Source organism: Abramis brama (assembly GCF_963993115.1).
Source record: "Abramis brama genome assembly, chromosome: 4".
In the NCBI taxonomy this organism is placed as follows: domain Eukaryota; kingdom Metazoa; phylum Chordata; class Actinopteri; order Cypriniformes; family Leuciscidae; genus Abramis; species Abramis brama.
In genome coordinates this window covers 4,151,249-4,174,455 of record NC_139966.1, presented here as the reverse complement: position 1 = coordinate 4,174,455, position 23,207 = coordinate 4,151,249, and the positions used below count along the sequence as shown (strand labels likewise).

The window sequence follows — 23,207 nt, the reverse complement described above, 5'->3', positions numbered from 1 at the left end:
GTTAAAACAGTTTAAACATGCATTTTAACCCTCAAGCCTTGTCCGGCAGAAGTGTGCCGTTTGGGACAGAGCGTGATGTATGCGTTTGAATGTGGGACTTCACTGATTGGACTAATCCTGACTTGATCTAAAACCAGGCCTATAAGTGCTTAGCATAAGTGAACATACCCATGCTAAAGTTGACTAAAAACAGGAATAAAAAAATCATCTTTTGGAAATTGATCTTAATGCCTTAATTTAAAAGAAAAGAGGAAAACTCCAACCTTTAAAGGGATAGTTTGCCCATTTAAGACATGAAGTTGTATGCAATCCTTACCAGCACTATAGTGCATACACACTGACCCACTCTGTGGTCACCTCCCTGGTCAGAGTTCTGGCCGCTGGAAGTTTTTCAAGAAAGTAGTCTCGGTTATGCCGAGTTCAGACTGCACGATTTTCTAAGTAGTCAGGTCACAGTTCTTTTCACACTGCATGACTATCCGAGGTATCATTCAGTTGCTCCTGTGTTCACACTAGAGTGCGGATCGGGCCGAATTTTTCTGTCCGAGCCCGGCCCGCGTCCGACAGAGCAGTAACCGAACCCGACCCGCGTCCGACAGACATAAAGATATATTTATGTCCGAGCCCGACCCGAGACCGACAGTTAAAATCCCATTTTTTTCTCATACTAATGACACATGTACGTTTGTTTGTGTGGAAAGCCCGCTTCTATTAAGCAACTGTAGGAAGTCATTCGGAAATGTCAACAGGATGAGTGCATCAGCGCGCAAGGAGAAACAAGCGCACTTAACACAGACGGTTAGAAATGTGTCCGAGTGCGGTCCGCCTTGCTCTGATGTAATGCTGACGTATGTCAAAAATCTCTCGCGAGCGCAAGGCGCACGTGTCGGATTCTGCAGTCGCGCGCAGTTGCTCTCCACCGACTGCGCTGATCAAAAGCATGATGGGAAACGACTTGCTGACGACACAGCTTAATGTTCATTGGTTTAAACAACAGTGATGTATTGTTCACTTTTAAAATGTTTGATTTTAAAACTCTGATATCATGTTTTATGTGTATACGTTATGTGTGAATATTCCCAAACTATCTGACAGTGCGATCTCTATGGGTTATGCAATGTAATTTTAATTAAAAAAACAAAACAAAAAAAACCACATATGTCTGTATTAAAGAAAAAAAGATTGAAAAATGTAAATTGGAATTGAATTAAATAAGTAGGCTACTTTGGGTGTCTTGTTCATTAAATTTATTTTCATATAAAAGCAAAAGAACTTAAATTCCATCCAGTTTATTAGCAACACTGTGCACAAGCGTGATCTACAAAAAAATGACTGCAGTTTTTTAGAAGTATTACTGCGGTTTTTGTTACATATAGAAAATGCAGTTTTTTGGACACGAAAAAACTGCAGTATTGCAGTATAGCTGGAGTACAACTGCAGTTTTACTCAGTAGTAGTGCTACAATAATACTGCAATATAACTGTGGTATTACCGCAATAATACAGCAATATAACTGTGGTATTACTGCAATAATACAGCAATATAACTGTGGTTATAATACTGCAATATAACTGGTATTACCGCAATAATACTGCAATATAACTGTGGTATTACCGCAATAATACTGCAATATAACTGTGGTATTACCGCAATAATACTGCAATATAACTGTGGTAGTACTGCAATAATACTGCAATATAACTGTGGTATTACTGCAATAATACAGCAATATAACTGTGGTATTACTGCAATAATACTGCAATATAACTGTGGTAGTACTACAATTATGCTGCAATATAACTGTGGTATTACTGCAATAATACTGCAATATAACTGTGGTATTACCGCAATAATACTGCAATATAACTGTGGTAGTACTGCAATAATACTGCAATATAACTGTGGTATTACTGCAATACATAATACAACTAAAGTACAATTAGCCTACAATACTACCGGAATGCAATACTAATAAAATGCTGTACAATACCATTGAAATACAACCAGAATAAGTTTATTTTTACACATCTGCAATATAATGAATTAAGGTACAAAACAACTGCAATGCAACAAATGTGATTTTACCTCTTTTTTTATATAACTTCAAATAACAGGCTGGGAGTTAGACAATGTATTTAAAGTCTTTATTTATAAATCATGCATATATCTTCCCCTACATTATTCAGAGAGGTTGCGTTTGAAGAAGAGCTTATCCTCATTATTCCACTTGGTTCTTTTAACTGCCTTCATCTCAGATGTGGAAACAATAGTTTGGATGTAGTCTGGAAAAACAAACAAAAAGAATCAGAGAAACTCTTTCAGTTACACTCTTCACCACAGGCATATATTATGCTTAAAATGAATCTGCAAGTTAATCTCTTAAATTTAACTTGGTGTCAGCAAGTGTTTGTGGAAAGTATTCATACTATTTACAGTTGTTTTTTTATGGTTTACTGTTCAGCATTAATAATAGCTTTGAAGTTTGAACACTCCAGGTAAAAGAAGTTAAATTACTCACCCTCATGTCGTTCCAACCCCGTAAGACTTTCGTTCATCTTCGGAACACAACTGAAGACCTTTTTGATGAAATCTGAGATCTTTCTGTCACTCCATTGACAGTCTACACAATTTGCCCAATAACATGCATTTCTGAAGAAAAGCAGAAAGACACAATCATTTTTAAATGCTGGGAGTGCATCTGTATCACCCCAGCCATTATCTTCTGTTTTTACATGTTACCAGTGCATCTTTTTTTTTTATTTATGTGAATAAACAAATATTTTTTTTATACAAAAACAGCCTTTTATGTAAAATTAACTTTATAAAAGACCCACAGTTCTAACTTTCATTCATGGTTTAGTGTAAGATTTTTGCCCATCTTGTGGAAAATGCTGTTTTAAAAGTTAAAAATGATCACTTTAACCAGTGGATCGCTGCAGAGCTCAACTATTTGCTATTTGACTAACTGAAATAATCTTTTCACAAGTTTTTCCAGTTGGATTCATATCTACATATTATAAGATCACAATTATAACAATAAAATTACTTCGTCAAAGGTTAGCATTTTTTGAACTGATATAGCAAATAGTGGAGCTCTGCAGTACTTTTTTACTTTTAAAACAGATTTCCAAAAAAATGATACACTCAACCATGTCAAATTATCCATGTTATCCCCATGAATGAAAGTTAGAAATGTGGGTCTTTTAAGTGAATTTGTTTATTTATATACATTTTTAAATATATAATAAATCCTCCAAAAACTGCACAAATGTGGAGTAAAACCATTAATAATCTGAGTAAAATTGGGCTATAATTTGTTGCCTGGGGTCTCTGGAGACCCCAAACAACCCGAGTGTAAACCACAAACGAACAGCGCCCAAGGGTTAACGTTTGTGAAGCACAATTTGATGGAAGAGCAAAAACTAACAGTTCATTTTCATTCGTTTTTTTTGGCTACGGGTCATTAGATCTTGCATTCTGCACACTCAGCATTCAGGCAACAGAGATAAATTAGTCTGGTTGGATTACATTTATTTGAATGAATGAACGAGGGAGAGAGAGAAAGATTGTGCATATGTGAATTACCTGTGTCTGTGCAGCATCACTCTAGTGAAGCTGTCAGTTTAATTACTCCAAAAACAGCAACGTTAAAGGTGCCATGTGTAAAAATTGAGGTAAAAATATCCAAAAAATGAGCTACACGCATCAAAAGAATGAGAAGAAATAAGGGTGATGATGTCATTAAAAAAATGACAAGTTATAGTGCTGCAGAGATATCAACCTGAATTAGCAATAGCATTACTAGCCACGGCCCGACAGGTGTTGTAATACCAGTTTCGGCCATGGGAGGCGGTATGCGAGCAACATAACCACCACCAGCCCAACTGCAATACACGAATAACTCGCACGGCTTGTGGACGTACTTGAACCTGATGTCAATCGTGTGGAAAATACAGCCCACTACTACATTTCAGTTCAGGGAAGAGAGCGGAAGAATGGCTGAAGCCCTTGGCAAGAGACCCTTACCACCACCACACCCACCCGCTGCAGGGATAAAACGCGCTCGGAATCGCAAATAAAATCTGATAAAAAAAGGAACAGAACCAGAGTAAACATTGGCACTGCTTTCCATCGCTGGAGACAACTAATGGACATGAAAGAAATGAGGTTCGACTCCGAACTTGCAACATTTCTGTTTATTATAACAACCTATATTATGTTTATTAAATGGCTTTCCTGAGGTAAATCTGACATAATTGTTCTCCAGCTATGTTATTGACCTCTTCACGCTGATAAAAAACACTGATTGGTAGATATTATTTATGAGGAATACATTTCGGTAAGTTGTAGCCTACTGTATCTTTCAACAGTGTTCGTGTTTTTTACTATTAGCTAACTTTAGTAGAGATGATCGGTTCACGTGCGCTAGGGATCTGTCACGTAACATTTACAAGCGCCAAAACGGTATTTATTGTTTGAATTGCGTAATAAAATTGACAGAATCTGAGAGCTGAATTTTTTTTTATATCATAACTAACCTGCTCTGTCTAGTCTGTCGGTCTCCGTGTCCTCTTTGCTTCGCGATTTTTCTGTGCGCGAGAAAATTGATGCGTGTTGTGAGAGCGTGTGAAAAGTGTCAATTGCGTGTGTCTCACGGTTAATGCGTGATAGTTGGCAGCTCTGGTTACGTTGGTCAACATCAGCGAATGCTGTCTGTCAAATTAATGTAATATGAACAAAACGAATATGAACATATTCACTGGTAAAGGTGAAGGGGAGTAGCTTGAAGATGTCATATTCATAGAGTAGACACACTTTCTGGAGGTATACTGCCCCCATCTGGTATGGAATGTGGAGTATGAATTGATTTTTTTTTACAAATGGCACCTTTAAGACCTTGTTGCTTAGAAATATGTTTCTGTGTGAGAGGGACTGTATGTGTGTGTTACAGTAAAGCAGCACATTAATTCAGAATGATGATTAATCTGACTGTAACTATCTGTGCATTCATCATTTGAATGCACACCTCCCAGTCAATCAGAATCGAGTATTCAAACAGACTATGCTATAATACAAAAGAAGAGAGTCCACGAGCAAACTGTTGAGAAATGATGTTTAGTACTGAGAATAATTGCTGTGGTAGAACTAGATTTCATTACCTTTCCAGCTCTCTCTCGGTTTTTATCCTGAATCTGCGCTAATATTGTAATCTTCTTTTAGCTCTTTGACTTCATTTTTTAAATCCTCAATCTCTTCACGTCTGAATTCTTTAATGGCTGATGAAACGGAGGACTTCGTACACTTGATTCCTCCAGCATTCCCTTGGTTCCTGAAGTACAATATCAGTCATTATGTATTCTAAACTATAAAGATAATAGTTTATAAAAGGTATAATAAAGAATGTACAGTAGCTTACCGTTATTTGAGTGTATCTTTGTTTAACCGCAGCCATTATTTTCTGTTGGATTACATTTTTAATCTTCTGTTTTTAGTTGTTACCAGAGCATTTTCCTGAAAACACCAATCACACAATAAAAAGTATTTCTAAAAAAAAAAAAATCCTTTTCTGCACATTAATGTCAAACTATTTAACATAATTGGTCAGCATTAATAATGGCTTTGAACACTCCAAGTAAAAGTAGTTAAAGTAGTTAGTTCACCCAAAACCCCATTAATTACTCACCCTCACGTCGTTCCAATCCAATAATCTTTTTGATGAGATCTGAGATCTTTCTATCACTCCATTGACAGTCTACACAACTTGCACAATAACATGCATTTCTGAAGAAAAGCAGAAAGACACAATCATTTTTAAATACTGTGACTGCATCTGTTTCCCCGCAGCCATCATCTTCTGTTGATTACATTTTTAATCTTCGGTTTTTAGTTGTTACCAGTGCATTTTCCTGAAACTAGCAATCACACAAAAAAAAAAATCCTTTTCTGCACATTAATGTCAATTAACTATTGAACATAATTGCTTGTATTTTTTTATGTATATCCAGTAATGTCCGATATTCCAAAGAAATGTAACTGTAACACTTTACAATAAGGTTCGTTAGTTAACTACATTAGTTAACATGAACTAATAATGAACTGCACGTATACAGCATTTATTAATCTTAGTTAATGTTAATTTCAACATTTACTAATGTTTTATTAAACCCTTGTAAACATTAGTTAATGCACTGTGAACTAACATGAACAGCTGTATTTTTATTAACCTTAACAAAGATTTACAAATACTGTAACAAATGTATTACTCATGGTTAGTTCTTATTGTAAAGTGATACCAATTTAACATAAAACAAAGATAAGTACAATTATCATTATCATTAATAAACTGAAGTTTGTGTACAGTGATAAAAAATGAAAATAATGCTGCAAACAGAGCACAATCTGTTGTGACGCAGCTCTAAAAAGTAAACAGTGTAAAACTACAGTAAGCGCGTTTCCTCTTGCTCACACCGGTTTGAATAACATATAACGTTACTTAAAGTCTTTTTACATATCTCTAAAATTAAAATAAACAGATTTGAGGACATTATACGTTATACTCACCGCTAAACTGAATGACTTGACAAGACCAACCTCGCTTATTGAACTTCTTTTCTTCCAGAAAACGCTTCTCTTCCGTCCCACTTGTGAATGACCACGGGTTGTATTTCTGTCATGTCTTTGTGTTTTAATTATGAGAGTTCACGAATATGAACGTATATGAATGATATCGTCAGTGAATAATCAACCAAACCGTATTTTATGGAGCAGACACTACGGGAAAATACGCTGACTGACCCGTAACCCGTAACGAGCATCAGCTGATCTCGAGACTCGTTGTCAGGACAACGACCGCTGCGCGTTCGCGCGAAGGAAGAAGATCTGGTCACGTGCGGGCAATTTATGCGGGTGAAAAAGCTCGTCACACAATACAGCATAACTGCAGTACATATATAAACGGTAGACCTATGAAGACTTCAGATGCAAGTCAATCTGAAGGTTTTTTATTTATTTAAATAAGCTTTTTTATTATTATTATCATTATAAAGCTCCTTTATTTAGGTTCAATAATTTCACTTTAATGGCAACTAAAATGACCTCATTGCCATCAAAGTGAAATTACTAAACCTAGGAGCCTGATTAAAAAAAGCTCATTTAAAAAAAAAAAAAGTCAGATGAGGTTTTTTGCATTTAAAGTCTTCACATGCATATCAGTGCATCAGTGTTATTGTTTCAATCTGGTTTCAATACTTCATTATACTGCAGATCTACAGTTGTACTGCAGTTTTACTGCTGTTGAACTTCAATGTACTGCAGTTATATTGTATCTATACTTCGATATACTGCAAATCTACAGGTGTACTTCATTGTACTGCAATTATACTGCTTTGAACTGCAGTTTTACTGCAGTTGTACTTCATTGTACTGCAGTTATTTTTTGTAAGGGGAATCCCGTGAATCCCGCGATATCCATCTTTGATCTCACAGGTGTCAGATCCACTGCGAGAAGAGAGAACTGTTCGTCTTGCCTGCGCATTTTTCACTCCTCCCCTCACTCTGCCTACTCTCGACTACATTTCAGGCAAGGCAAGGCAAGGCAAGGCGCATCGTGAGACCGGAGTTCTCTCGCGAGACTGAAATTGTTATTAAAAATTATAGCCTGCAAGAAGCTTGCGTTTCAAATTGTCTGTGCGCTGATTTGCAGCGAAAAGGAGACAAATAAACAGTTAATGCTGGAGGTAATGATTGGGAAGATGAGGGGAGCAAGGACTGTGTGTCTGCAAAGAGAGAGTTGGGTTTAAATAAATAATTTTGCAATGTGCTGCTGTTGCTGCTGGTCAAGCAAATGTTTGTGCTTTGATTGATTCTGTTTGATATAACTATATATCTATTAAAATACTGATATTCTGGTCAATAACTCCTCCCCGAACATCCTTCTGTCCTGTATCTTGCTCTCTCATTGGCTGTCGGTCGTCACCGATGTAGTTTTCAGTCAGAACACTTTCACACAGCAGGATTGTGAATCGCCGACAGGTCCAGATATTTAGCATGCCAAATATCCCACGGGCGTCGGCGACTCGTCGGCGATTCTCTCAGATCGCGTCTTTGCTCATTCACACTGCGTGAACGAGCACTGATTTGCCTGTGATTTCGGGCATTTGTCGGCGATTTATCAAAACCTGTCGGCGAGCCAAAATCAGGGCTAAAATCGTGCAGTCTGAACTCGGCATTAGTTTCCGGGGCCTCAAAACTGTGCGTTTTTACGTGAAAAAATTATATGCGTTTCAAAGCTTGATTAATTTACATCACAAAAAAACACTCCAGACAAAATTCATACCTCAGTTTTAATCGGCACTATTTTCTTTCCAATTCTATCAATCCGCACTGCTGTCAACGTCAACAGTGTGCACGTTCCGATCAGCAGTTCCATAGTGTTTACACAATCGAATGACAACGACGTAAAAAGTAGAAAATTAACAATGGTGCGAACTTGTAAATTCCCAGGTTGTGACCACAAGAATATACTTTAAAACCTGCATGTAATAGCAAATTATCTAACAAACAACGTAAACTTTACATTACTGTGACGGAGAGTAGGTAAATGTAACTGCGATGGAGAGAGTAACTAGTATAGTAAAAACACTGCAATGCACAATATCCGCTGAACGAAGCTTGCGCGGAATTATGAGGTCACGATTTTCGTCTTAGCACGCGCTGGTGCACTGAGGGGAAACCTATGGGGGAAACAGGGGAACCGAATTCTCCGGAACACCGGGATCACCGTTCAGATTCCATCGTTTTCCTGTTTCGGATATAGCTATGAGACAGCTTTGGCTGGTTGACATCGGCTACTCTGCGGAGCTAAAATATCCAGAATCAAGGATTTTCATGTGTGCAGTGCTCACTTCAGCGAAGACGATTACATCCCCAACCAAGGAGGAAAAAGAAAAAAACAGATTTTAAAGAGTTTTGCTGTACCAGTACCACGGGTAAGCTCTATTTACTAACTTTATGATCCCAGGTGTGTAAACACTATGGAACAGCTGATCGGAACATGCGCACTGTTGACGTTGTTGTCGACCCAACCTGCCATACTTGCCGACTGCAGCTTTAACGTTGACGTTGACGTTGACAGCAGCGCGGATTGATAGAAATGGAAAGAAAATAGTGCCGATTAAAACTGAGGTATGAATTTTGTCTGGAGTGTTTTTTTGTGATGTAAATTAATCAAGCTTTGAAACGCATATCATTTTTTCACGTAAAAACGCACAGTTTTGAGGCCCCGGAAACTAACCGAGACTACTTTCTTGGAAAACTTCCAGCGGCCAGAACTCTGACCAGGGAGGTGACCACAGAGTGGGTCAGTGTGTATGCACTATAGTGCTGGTAAGGATTGCATACAACTTCATGTCTTAAATGGGCGAACTATCCCTTTAAGGACACCAATTTTCTTTGTGAATGAATAATGTATCGTAAATAAATAAATGTTCTTCCTTAAAATACAGGGTGCATTACTCAGGACACAGGCAGATTTTTATTTTTAAAGGCCAGTTATTTCATGGATCCAGGATACTATGCATCCTGATAAAGTTCCCTTGGCCTTTGGAATTAAAATAGCCGCACATCATCACACACCCTTCACCATAGAGATTGGCATGGTTTTATTTCAGTTAGCCTAATAGCTGGTTTGATTTGCATTGAGAGATGAATTTACCCCATGCTCCGTGGTTGTATTATTAAACAGAATGAATATTTTGGAAGTGAACTCTGAACGGTGAATATGGATTATTGAGTTTTTAATAATGAAAATGTGTGTGAAATGTTTTGAATTTAAATATTCACAGCTTAAATATACAACCATGTTGAATTTCAGCCCATAAAAATGTAAGCCCTAATAATACTGTGCATTAAAATGCAAGTGTCACCATTATGTTCAGTTATATTCAGTTCATAGACTTTTAGTTTGTTTTCATTGCTCACATGTGTTTCCTTGTATGTGTTTCCCGCCACTGATCAGTCACCATGGATACTAATCACATTCATCACAGCTGCTCATCGTTTAGTTAATCGGCACTGTGTATTTAAGTTCTGAGTATCGTCGGCATAACAGTGGAAGCTAATTCCATGTTTCCTAATGATATCTCCTAAGGGTAGCATGTACAGATTGAACAGCAGCGGTCCTAGTACTGAGCCTTGTGGTACACCATACTGAACTTGTGATCGATAAGACATCTCTTCATTTACTGCTACAAACTGATAACGGTCAGATAAGTATGATTTAAACCATGCTAGTGCATTTCCCCTAATGCCAACATAGTTTTCTAGTCTATTTAAAAGAATGTTGTGGTCAAGAGTTTCAAACGCAGCACTAAGATCGAGTAACACTAATAGAGAGACACAACCACGATCGGATGATAAGAGCAAATCATTTGTTACTCTAACGAGAGCTGTCTCAGTACTATGGTACGGTCTAAATCCGGACTGAAAATCCTCCAGATATCATTTCTTTATAAAAAGGAACATAGTTGTGAAGATACTGCCTTTTCTAGTATCTTTGACAGAAAAGGTAGATCGAGATCGGCCTGTAATTGACTAATTCTGTAGGATCAAGTTTTTTTTAACAAACGGTTTAATCATAGCCAGCTTAAAGTTTTTTGGTACGTATCCTAGAGACAAAGATGAATTAATGATATTAAGAAGAGGATCTATGACCTCTGGAAGCATCTCTTTCAGTAGCTTAGTCGGTATAGGGTCTAACATACATGTTGTAGATTTAGATGATTTAACGAGTTTAGTAAATTCTTCCTCTCCTATAGCAACGAATGAATCAAATTTTTCCTCAGGGAGACTACAATGCACTGCCTGATGCGATACTGTAGTAGACGGTTGCATAGTTATAATTCAGTCAGGACCACTCGAGTCAAAAATAACAGACATTTGTCAAATATTCAAATTTTTATTTGCATTATTATTAAAGTTACATTTGGCGGTATGGCTCTGTTCTGAGTTACCCATCATTTTCATGAGCTCCATGAAAGCTAGTCAGGGAACAGCAGCAGCTTCTGGGGACATCTCCCATTTAACTGGGAAAGCAGCAAAAACAAATCCCCCCCCAAACAGACCACACCAGGCAATCATCCCTGGCTCTTCTGCTAAATCGAAGAGCCAGCAGAGGATTAAATGAACGTTTCAAAAAGCCAATCTTATTTAGTTGAAAAGAATGAGCCAATAGATCTATGAGAAGCTAGCAAGAGGAATGAAGCTAGAGCAAATAAGGCTGTAAAAATAAATAAGCACATTAGTAACTGAAGCAATGATTATTTCAACTACAGATCATAAGCATCACTCATAGCTTTCTGAGCCTCAAGGATGGCTCGAGTATCTGGCCGGAGGTACCGTTCATAAGCTGCCGAAGACCATCTTCCCATAGCTTTTAGGGTACAAACGGGAGTAGAGGAAGCTGCAGTTGTAGCCGCCCCTATGCGCAATAAATGAGCCGAATAACGCTCTGGGGGAAGCCCGCAGTATTCACAAAGCAGGCGGAAACGGGATGCAAACCAAGCTCTAGACATAGGCTTTCCCTCCTCCGTTGTAATAGTCTGTGAGGTGGGCAGAAAATTGGTATCAAAAAGGGCACCAATTCTAATGTTTATTTTTCAAAACAGGCATGCCCCCTGACCACAAAAATGCATGATAGCAGTGCCATGTAGGTAGCTTAAGGTATGAAAATTACAAATTTTACATTTAAACGTGCTGAAAAAATATAATTATGCAAAATAAATCTCAACATTGATAAACTGTATTATATTGACATATCTATTGCTTTAGATCTCTTTTATGATAGATATATATATATATATATATATATATATATATATATATATATATATATATATATATATATATATATATATATATATATATATATATATATATATATATATATATATATATATATATAAAAGTAAAATAAAATAAAATCATAATATAGGCTCTTTAGGACAGAAAATATACAAAAAACTAAGGAAAATATAACACAATTTTGAAATTTTATTAACACAAAATAATATTTTGTGCAAATATGGTTCAATATACCAGTTGGATATATATTTTTTTTAGGAAAATATTTTCATGAACATCCACCTAGTTGGATATTAGCCTTATTAGAAGAACTTTTAAAGAAAACTAAACCACAAGTCAAGTGTATCAAATCCTAGAGTGTACAAATGAGCAGCTTTAAGAACCCCTTAGTCACATACAGGTAACAAAGTTATTCAGTGTCTGTCCCAGATAGCAACATTGTTTCGGCCCAGATCCGGCCCACATCTGGAACTTGTGGAATGCGGATCTGGCCCACATGCAGCGTGGAATGATGGCACTTTGGCGCATCACTCCTGTTTGCCAGATCTGGGCCACAAGCAGGCCATAGCAATGCCACAAATCAGCCAAGAGCACAGCCAACCTTATCTGAGCCACAAAACCTGTGTATATTAAATATGGAGTCATTTCAGCCTTAATAAGCCTGTTAACAAGCAGAATCACTGAAGGACAGTAGAGAACAGAAAAAGAGACGAGCAGAAACACAAGAACTACAACTGACTTCAGTCACAGCCTCAGATGAAATCAACTGAAGAGAAAAGACATTAAATCTCTGAAGATCTCAGCAGAGGAGGATTAAACAACTCCACAAACAGCATTACCAGCTTCACTTATTACTAACCAGACTGACTTTATTTCTGTCAGACGTCTACAAAAGTTTTTATTGAGAATTAACAGAGGTTTAACTCTAATGTGTTTCATTTGAAGTCACCATAACAGTGATCAGTGTTTCCATTAGTTGGGCTCTTAACTCTTATTATATCTTTTGTCTTTTTTTGGCCGCTGTGACAGTGTGTTTGTCAAACACATTTGCAGCAGCAAAGAAAGCTAAAGTGAAATGATATCAGGTGATGATGGTTACCTGTTGATGGTTTTATAATCATCATAAAATAACCTCATTAACTGATGTCTTTTGAATTTAACAGTTGTGTTGTTCCATTAATATTTTCACATCACAAACCCTGTGTTACTGCAGCATGAGATCCAGCAATATTATAACAGTCAGTTTAAATCTTTTAATAAACATGAGATCAAAAAATTAGAGGTGGGCGGATCGATCCTAAAATATCGATACTTCGATACTGACGTGGTATCGAAAAGGATCGATCCTCACATAAAAATATCGATCCAAATGTGTGTTTTTTTTACCAGTAATTTTTATCAATTTAGCACGCAATTCAGTGCGTAAAATAAGCTTCTAAGTGGAAAAATAAGCGAATATTAGCGGATAATTGTGTAGGATAGAACTTTTTCTCCTAGTCATCTGGATACAAGACGAAACCAATCAATCACAGAGAGCGTTCGATGCTGGTGCTTCACTGAGCTCACAGACACGTTTGGGAAACGAAGCCTTGCTTAGATGACAGAGAAACAATCGGGAGTTATTTTGCAATAAACAACGCAAAAGTGTATATAACGGTTCAAAATGTTGAGGACAGTAAGATTTTTTTTAATGAAATTAATATTTTTATTCAACAAGGATCGATGCATTAAATTGATCAAAAGTGACAGTCAAGGGTTTTTCACTGTTAAAAAAAACTACTTCATATAAATGCTGTTCTTTCAACTTGGTTCATCAAATAATTCTGCATCGTGGTTTCCACAAAAAAATATGAAACTGTTTTCAACATTGATAATAAGAAATGTTTTCTGAGCTATAAATCAGCATATTAAAATGAATTATCATCATAACTGGAGTAATGATGCCGAAAATTACGCTTTGATCAATTGAATAGATTACAGTTTAGTATGACATAGAAAACAGATAGCCTTTGTTAAATTGTAATATTACAGTTTTTACTGTATTTTTGATCAAATAAATGCAGAAGAGAATTAAAAATCTTACAGACCCCAAACTTTTGAACAGTAGGCTAGTGTACAATAGTACTTTTACTATAATTAGGGTAGTTTTGTAAAAGTCACTGACTAATAATTACAGGCGAGTTGAGAGCACAAATCACAAAATATTTAGTAGTCATGAAAACGTTTTCAGATTTAGCATATTAATGATGCATTCACCTCATAAATCATGTCACACTGCTCTAGCACAGGAAAGTGTAAGAACTGATTTTCCTTGCTACAACAAAACGCACCCTGCAATAAAGCCATAAAATGCACCCTGGACAGCAGATAGCAAAGACAGAGCACAGAACCTTGCCCTGCCCAAACTTATCTCCTTGTCCCCTTGTTTGACTTCAACTCATCCCCCCTCTCCTTCCTCAAGGCACTGAAAGTTCATTAAGAATGTCTATATAACACATATGGTGTATCTTGTGAATATGTTGTTTTTCCTTTTCATGTTTGGTATCATTTTAAGTGTCGCAGTGCGATTGGTAAAATGGTCTTAATTTCATTGCAGTCATTGGTTTAATGAGAAAGATTGAGAACTTAGGAGAATCCTGTTTCTCCTCTCTGGCTCTGGTTTCTCCTCTCCTGAAACCATGTGCTACCCCCCCTGGGGTACATGGATTGGCCCAAACAACTCTAAACAACATTTGTATAACCCCTTTTGTTCTGGTCTGGTATTTAAGGTGAGGGAACAGAGCAACCTTTGGGACTCTTTTACCAGGATCATCCCCCATAGTGATGTGTAACCCTGTTGAAATCATTATCATTAGTAAAAGTTATATAAACTGGAATAAATAATTTCATAGTTTAATAAATAGAATTTGAGGTTAAAAAAGTTAAGAATCATTGACCAGCAAAGAAGTTGTGATTTTGCTCAATAAGAAAAATGTATATTGTTTTATTTTCATGTTTTACATTTAAAAGGTTAAATATTTTTTGGTTAATAATATTTGTGAAGATGCTATAATGATGCCGGTAAGAATAGAAAGAAAGAATTACAGAAATGTTTTGTGAATTTATTTTATTTCTGAAAGTTTTGTAATGAGCCAATCAGGGTTGAGGTCAAAGTACAAGTGTGTAAGAGGATCGCGAGACGCGTGAGATGGGAGTGTGTTTACAGATAAGAAAAACGTGGTTAATGTTAATATAGCTAATGCACCCGTTTTAGTGAAAGTGTTCAACAAGGACTCTTATATTCACTTTAATGGAGATAATTAGGTCAGTGTGAGTGGCATACTCCGCACACGAAGACTGAAATTAGTGCTTAGTGTTTTGCATGGACTTTGCTAACAAGCTAGCGGCCAGCGATCTCGAGTAGTTAAGCCTGTGTGGAACTGTGAGAGTGACGATCATCAAAGACCTTGACGGAGCCGGATAGCGTACCGAGTGGTGGACTTTGCCCGTATCGTCAACCATGTGACTTTCCTCGTCAACCATCTTCTCTTCTCTTCAACTCTCTTCATCCTGTTTCCTGTTACTGACGCCTTTGATCCTGTCCGTGTGAGCTTACATCTACATTGAGTATGTAAGGTACCATTTTTTTTTGTTTGGCCTGTGTGGTGAAGCAGCCATTTCGTTTAAGGCTACAACGTACCCGAGCTACATTCAGGCCTGCATCATTTGAACATTTGAAGGGTATTTCAAATTTAAAATAGAGTTTTGCCGGCTATTTTATTTTCTTGGGCCCTATTGTTTGAATGTGAATTTAAATACCTTTGTGATCTGAAAAGTGAGTTTATTAATACCTTTTACTTTCTGACACACTTTTTCTAACTAAATCTGTCCTTTTTTATAAAACAGTTGTGGTTACTGACTGATACTTTAAGTTGATTAAGGAAAATGAGTAATTTTTGAGTTAAATGTGAAAGTATTTATAAGATAAAAGTACTTGAAAGACATTTCATTTCCGTTTAAAGTGTAAATAGTACTGCTTAAATAGTGATTTAGAGGGAAAGAGTATTTCATACAATGAGTTAATAATCACACACACACAAGTTGAATACTGATACATTTATTAGTGAAACTCACATATTTTACTGAAAAGAAAGTTAAAGAACTCAGGATAGCCACCTCTCATTATAGTGAAACATGCTAGAGAGGCGCTACATAAATTGGAGGCCCCGCTGGGATGATTAGTGTGGGTTTCTTGTTTTTGTACATTTTACATTGAAGATTAGCATTCTGAAACTTTAAAATAGTGCTAACTGATAAGCTAATATGGAACGGATGAAAGAGCTAGTATCAGACTTAAAGGGATGGTGCCGTGGCGAGGCATTAGACGAGGCTCATGCAGTAATGGTGCTCATTCGAGAAGATGTAGACACCAGTGCAATAGAAGAGACAATGCAAACAGTGAAGTGTTTGGGACGTGTGCGAGTCAGAGGCCGAACTTTCAACAGCCAACTAAACCAATACTTGGTCTTGTGTGAATGTAAGGAAGTAGTAAAAGGCGAAATTGTTCCCTTTGAAGTGCTCCCTATTGATGGTGGAGGGCCGTGGCCTGTTATCATAGCAGATGCAACTACACGAGCCAGTACACAAGTTGATATGTCCGGAATGCAACAAGCTCCAGGTAAACATGTTGAAGACCTTCGCACATTGTTCCCTGAAGATGAGGCTGCTGCCAAGTCAACAGAGGCCATTCTGCGAGCTGTGAGTGATTTACTGGACAAGACGTCCAAGTCCTCAGGAGAGCATGGAAGCTATCGCCGCCTACGAACTTTCTCCGGTTTGTTACCCACCCCCGCTGGAGAAGAGCAGTTCGACCACTGGTTGGGTCAAGCACGCCTCATGGTGGAAGAGTGTGATTGCTCTTACAAAGAGAAGAGGCGGAGACTGATGGAAAGTCTCAGAGGCCCGGCGCTTGACATTGTAAAAGCAGCACGAGCCAGTGATCCTGATGTGAGCCCCGAAGATTGCTTAGAGGCACTGGAGCATGCTTTTGGGACAGCAGAGTCAGGAGAAGACTTGTATTTTGCATTTCGTTTACTGCAGCAACAACCAGGTGAGAAGCTGTCTGACTTCCTCAGACGTCTAGAACAGTCGTTGAATAGGGTGGTGCAGAGAGATGGTCTCCCCCTTGGATGTGCAGATAAAGCAAGACTTGACCAGTTATTGCGTGGTGCGATAGCCTCTGATCTGATGTTAGTTAACCTTCGTCTGAGAGAGAGAAGAGCAAAGCCCCCCACCTTTCTCCAGCTGTTGAAGGAGATACGCACAGAAGAGGAATATGAGGCCTCACGAAAGAAGATAACTCCTGTCCTGCAAGGTGGAAATGTAAGGCAGAATGCTGATGTGAAACAGACTGAAATTCAGAACTTGAAGTCTGAGATCAAAGAACTAAAGGCCTTGGTTGCTGCTGTCGTGTCTAAGCCAGCACAAGACACGTCAGTTAGTAGTGAGAAAATTCCCCCAAATGTAGGGTACAGTGAGTGCAGTTCAGACAGTGAGATAGCAGCTTTGAAAAAACAAATGAAGCGCTTGCAACAGAAAGTCACAAATAAAGTAGCTGAACCTCAAGCTGCCGTTTCAGCTGTGAATACCTCCAAACCAGTAGCCAGCTCCCCACAACGATCATTCAAAGTATCGGAGGAACACTTCTGCTATCGATGTGGTGAGAGTGGGCATTTTGCCAGGAAGTGTCAAAGCCCAGAAAACCAGGCTAAAGTTATCAAGAGACTTATCCAAGCTCTGAAGCTGTCCAAGAACAACCAGCCGTCAAGTGATGCCACCACCAATGCAGTTAACTGTTCCGTTAAGGAAAGTACAGCTGACTTGCCTGAGAGTGTGCATGTTCCTGATGGGTTAGTTGGGCCGCCTAGCCTGGTGCCGCTGAAGGTTAATGGACAACCCTGCACTGCTCTATTAGATAGCGGCTCTCAGGTGACAATCATTTTTGAACCCTGGTACCAGAAGTACTTGTCTGATATCCCCATTCAGCCAGTAGCTGGTCTTTCCCTGTGGGGTTTAAGTGAGTCTGGAGCTAGCTACCCTTACCGTGGCTATGTGGTAGTTGATGTGGAGTATCCAGCTGAGGTGTTAGGAACCAGTCAGACTGTAACTGTCCTAGCTCTCATATGTCCTAACCCCAGGAGTGACGATAAGACGTCTGTCATTGTGGGCACCAACGCGAGCCATGTTAGGCGCTTGGTAAATCAATGCAAAGATAATGGCATTGATGTCACCCGAACACTAGGTCTTCGTGTTCATGTGGAGGAAGATCCACCTGCTCTAAAGGGTTTTGCAGTCCCGGTCCAAGAGGAGGAGGCGGGCCGTGTCCGATGGATGGGTCCAGGCCCCTTGGTCTTACCCCCAGATGGTGACACTCAGGTTGTGTGCAAAGTCGACCTGAGGAAGCCTGTTGCTCAAGAAATCCTGATGATTGACTCCTCACCTGCAGCTGCCTTACCTGCTGATGTGATCTTTCATCCCATGGTTGTGCCCAGTGGGGCATTGGATGTCAACAGTTTGAGAATACTACTCAAAAATGAGTCTTCAAGAGAAACTTCCATACCTGTGGGAACAGTGATTGGATGTGTGTACCACATTGATTCAGTTGCGACGATTCCCCCTAAGGAGACTGCTTCCTCTGACTTTGATGAGAGCATGATCAATTTTGGAGACTCCCCCATCTCTGAACAGTGGAAGAACAGATTATGTAAGAAACTGGCTCAAAAGTCTCATGTCTTCTCAATGCACGAGTGGGACGTGGGATTAGCAAGAGGAGTGGAGCACAGAATCCGACTTTCTGATTCCCGCCCTTTCCGTCAACGGTCACGCCGGCTAGCCCCAGCAGATATCGAAGACGTGAGAAAGCATTTACAAGAACTGCTGCAGGCTGGGATCATAACAGAGTCGCGGAGCCCCTATGCATCCCCAATAGTTGTAGTTAGAAAGAAGACTGGGGCTATTAGGATGTGCATAGATTACAGACTATTGAATAGCCGAACCATACCCGACCAGTACACTACACCATGCATTGAAGATGCGCTGAATGCTTTAACAGGAAGTCAGTGGTTCTCTGTACTGGATTTGCGTTCAGGCTACTACCAGATAGCCATGTCCGAAGAGGACAAAGAGAAGACGGCATTCATTTGCCCGTTAGGATTTTTTCAGTTCGAACGAATGCCTCAAGGCATTACTGGGGCACCAGCAACCTTTCAAAGGTTGATGGAAAAGGCGGTCGGTGACATGAACCTCTTACAAGTGCTGGTGTACCTGGACGACGTGATCGTGTTTGGAAAAACTCTTGAGGAACACGAAGAGAGACTGCTCAAGGTCCTAGATCGTCTCGGTGAAGTTGGGCTGAAGCTCTCAGTGGACAAGTGCCAGATCTGTCTGCCAAGGGTCAAGTACCTGGGGCACATTGTGTCTGCAGATGGAGTTGCCCCAGATCCAAACAAGATTGAGGCTGTCACTGCATGGCCCATGCCATCAAACTTGAAGACGTTGCAATCTTTTCTAGGATTTTGCGGTTATTACCGTCGATTCATCCAGAACTATTCTGAAATTGTAAGACCACTGACTGAACTCACAAAGGGATATGCTCCAACTCAGAAGAGAAAGAAGTATGACCAAGATGTGAACAAAGTCTACTTGAAAGAATCAGAACCATTCGGGGAAAGATGGGACCAATCCTGTACAGATGCGTTTCATCATATAATTCACTGTCTAACACATGCGCCTGTCCTGGCATTTGCCAATCCACAACGTCCATACATTGCTTGAAGGGTCTGGGTGCTGTTCTTTACCAAGAACACCCTGGAGGCTTGAGACCAGTTGCCTTTGCCAGCAGAAAAGTCAGCTCTGCAGAGAGAAACTACCCCATACATCAGCTGGAATTCTTGTCTCTCAAGTGGGCAGTAGTCGATAAATTCCACGACTATTTGTATGGGGCAAGATTCACCGTACGTACTGACAACAATCCGCTGACGTACGTGCTGTCCACAGCCAAGCTCAATGCGGTGGGGCATCGCTGGCTAGCAGCCCTATCAACGTACGAGTTTGATGTGCAGTATCGCCCAGGTCGACAGAACATTGATGCCGACCTGTTGTCCCGGAACATGTCAGAGGAGGATGACAATGGCTGGGTGACTATACCTCAGTCTGGAGTGAAAACCATTTGTCAGAGAGTCTGCATCCCAGAGTCTGCACGTAGTACACCAGTCTGTGTTGCTCAGCTTGGAGCATCTCCCCACTGTGTTCCTGACCTGTATGCGTTTCCAGCACACATGGAGTTAAAGTCCCTGGAGCTCATGTCCAAAATGAGTCTCAGAAAGGCTCAAGAAGAGGATGAAGCCATTGGACCGGCCATCCAAGCCATCAAGAGTGGGCACTGGCCAGAGGAGGGGGGCATGAGTCCTGAGTTGTCCAGATTGAAAAGAGAAGCTGGGAAGCTGGCAATGAAGGATGGATTGCTGTACCGGTACACTAAGAGACCATCCGGAGATGTGGTCAATCAACTCATCCTGCCAAGAGAGTTCCGGGAGATGGTTATGCAGGCCATGCATGATGACGTGGGGCACCTTGGACAAGAAAGAACTGTTGATCTGCTCCGAAGTAGATTCTTTTGGCCTATGATGTCAAAGCAAGTGGAAGCATACATTAAGAACTGTGGGGAGTGTGTCACTCACAAGACCCCCATACAGAGAGCTGCTCCATTGCACCAGATTGTAAGTCAGGGGCCTATGGATTTAGTGTGCATGGACTTTCTTTCCATGGAGCCTGACTCCAAAGGCATAAGTAACGTGTTAGTGATCACGGATCATTTCACGAGATACGCCCAGGCTTTCCCAACTAAAAGCCAGAAGGCTCATGTTGTGGCAAAGGTGCTGATAGAGAAATATTTCATACATTATGGACTGCCTTCAAGGATCCATTCGGATCAAGGAAGAGATTTCGAGAGCCGTCTGATCCGAGAACTGTTGACCTTGATGGGGATACGCAAGTCGCGGACAACGCCATATCATCCGCAAGGAGACCCGCAGCCAGAAAGGTTCAACCGGACTCTGCTATCTATGCTTGGTACGTTAGGCCGGGAGAAGAAGCGTACATGGAGTCAACATGTGCCTTACCTGGTCCACGCGTACAACAGTACGAAGTGTGATGCCACAGGGTACTCACCTTACCATCTAATGTTTGGCAGAGAGGCGAGACTTCCTGTTGACCTGTGCTTTGGAACGTCCCCAGATGGCATAGAAGAGGCGTCTCACACCCGATATGTCACAAAGCTGAAGGAAGACTTGAAGCAAGCCTACAAGTTAGCCTCTGATGCTGCAGACAAACGGCACCAGAGAAACAAGAGGTTGTATGATCGCCGAGTTACCTTTCAGTCCATAGAGATCGGCGACAGAGTACTGCTCCGGAATCTAGGATTGAAAGGCAAGCACAAACTGGAAAGCAAGTGGAGTTCTGACCCGTATGTTGTCGTTGGAAAGATGCCAAACCTACCTGTGTTCAAGATCAAGCGGGAGGATGGAAGGTTCGGGACAAAGACTATACACAGGGACCACCTTCTTCCGATTGGACAGCTGGTGAGAATGCCTTTCACTGACCAGGATGTTGATCCGCCTGAGAAACCCAAGACCAGAGCAGACACTCGTAAGAGAAGTCAAAGAGACTCAAGACCAGAGGTTCAAGAGTTACAGGAGTTTTCTGATTCATCCTCTGACATGGAGTATTATGTCACTCACCGTTGCAATCGGAGAGAGCCTGTCCCGAGGGTGCTCAATACTGCTAGGCCAGTAATTGAATTAGAAGATGACCCTGAAACAGAACATGAAAATTATTCAGGCCCAGAAGTTGTTGATCAGAACTCTAAGCCAGGACCTGAGGATGAGGAGTGTGATCCAGAAGTAGCTCTGGAAGAGACCAGTGAAGCTGGATCGGAGTCTGAACAAGAAGTAGTATCTGAGGTCCAGGAGGATAGAGTGCAGCCCAGATCTGAGCCTAGACCTAAAAGAACTGCCAAGCCAACTATTAGACTTACCTATGATGAGCCTGGTAGATCAAGGGATGAGCCTTTGACTATTGTACACAGAGGGATAGTCATTAAAATAGGAAAACACTAGACACACTAATTATTATGCCCTTATGACTCCTTTGTTAGTTTATTAGTGTCTGATGAGGACACACAGACATTTAAAAGGGGGAGGGTGTAACCCTGTTGAAATCATTATCATTAGTAAAAGTTATATAAACTGGAATAAATAATTTCATAGTTTAATAAATAGAATTTGAGGTTAAAAAAGTTAAGAATCATTGACCAGCAAAGAAGTTGTGATTTTGCTCAATAAGAAAAATGTATATTGTTTTATTTTCATGTTTTACATTTAAAAGGTTAAATATTTTTTGGTTAATAATATTTGTGAAGATGCTATAATGATGCCGGTAAGAATAGAAAGAAAGAATTACAGAAATGTTTTGTGAATTTATTTTATTTCTGAAAGTTTTGTAATGAGCCAATCAGGGTTGAGGTCAAAGTACAAGTGTGTAAGAGGATCGCGAGACGCGTGAGATGGGAGTGTGTTTACAGATAAGAAAAACGTGGTTAATGTTAATATAGCTAATGCACCCGTTTTAGTGAAAGTGTTCAACAAGGACTCTTATATTCACTTTAATGGAGATAATTAGGTCAGTGTGAGTGGCATACTCCGCACACGAAGACTGAAATTAGTGCTTAGTGTTTTGCATGGACTTTGCTAACAAGCTAGCGGCCAGCGATCTCGAGTAGTTAAGCCTGTGTGGAACTGTGAGAGTGACGATCATCAAAGACCTTGACGGAGCCGGATAGCGTACCCTGGGGCGCTGTAAAGGGGGGGTAAACGATGACGATTCTCGGGGCCCACGACTAAGAGGGGGCCCAGAGAAGCCCCCAATAAAATTGTGGTGCTAAAAAAAAAATTTGATAATAAAAATTATTCACTTTTAATTATTCTATTTGCTGTTTCCTTGTGTCAAAAAAAAGTATTTGTTTAGGAAACACAAATGTCCGTGGGCCCCTCTCCCCCTCTCGATTATCATAAAATGGTTTAGTCCGCCCAAATTGTATCCAGGCAACACAAACAGCTTGACTTCACTTATAGCGCCGGTGTGATGAAGTATCATAGAACCGTTGGACTATTTTTCCTGCCGACCAAAATTTCATTATTTCAAATGTAGGCGCGTTGCGCGTGGCAAGCGCGCTCATAATGTAAGAGACGCCGGCGCGACCACAACATTGTCCAACATCAAATGTGCAAACGTAATGTAAGCGGAACGAAACT

The 23,207-nt window shown here is 39.9% G+C and overlaps 2 long non-coding RNA genes across 2 annotated transcripts in view; both read right to left on the bottom strand.

The window, feature by feature from the left end:
* Positions 1-23,207, bottom strand: part of LOC311081600 — a 444,005-nt gene that overhangs the window by 54,571 nt on the left and 366,227 nt on the right. The window lies entirely within an intron of this gene.
* On the bottom strand, positions 1,986-6,912 carry LOC311081065. Its single transcript, XR_014605793.1, has 5 exons — positions 5,684-6,912; positions 5,417-5,511; positions 5,160-5,329; positions 2,519-2,649; positions 1,986-2,282 (listed from the first exon to the last, which is right to left on the bottom strand). It is a non-coding gene; the product is annotated as an uncharacterized lncRNA (long non-coding RNA).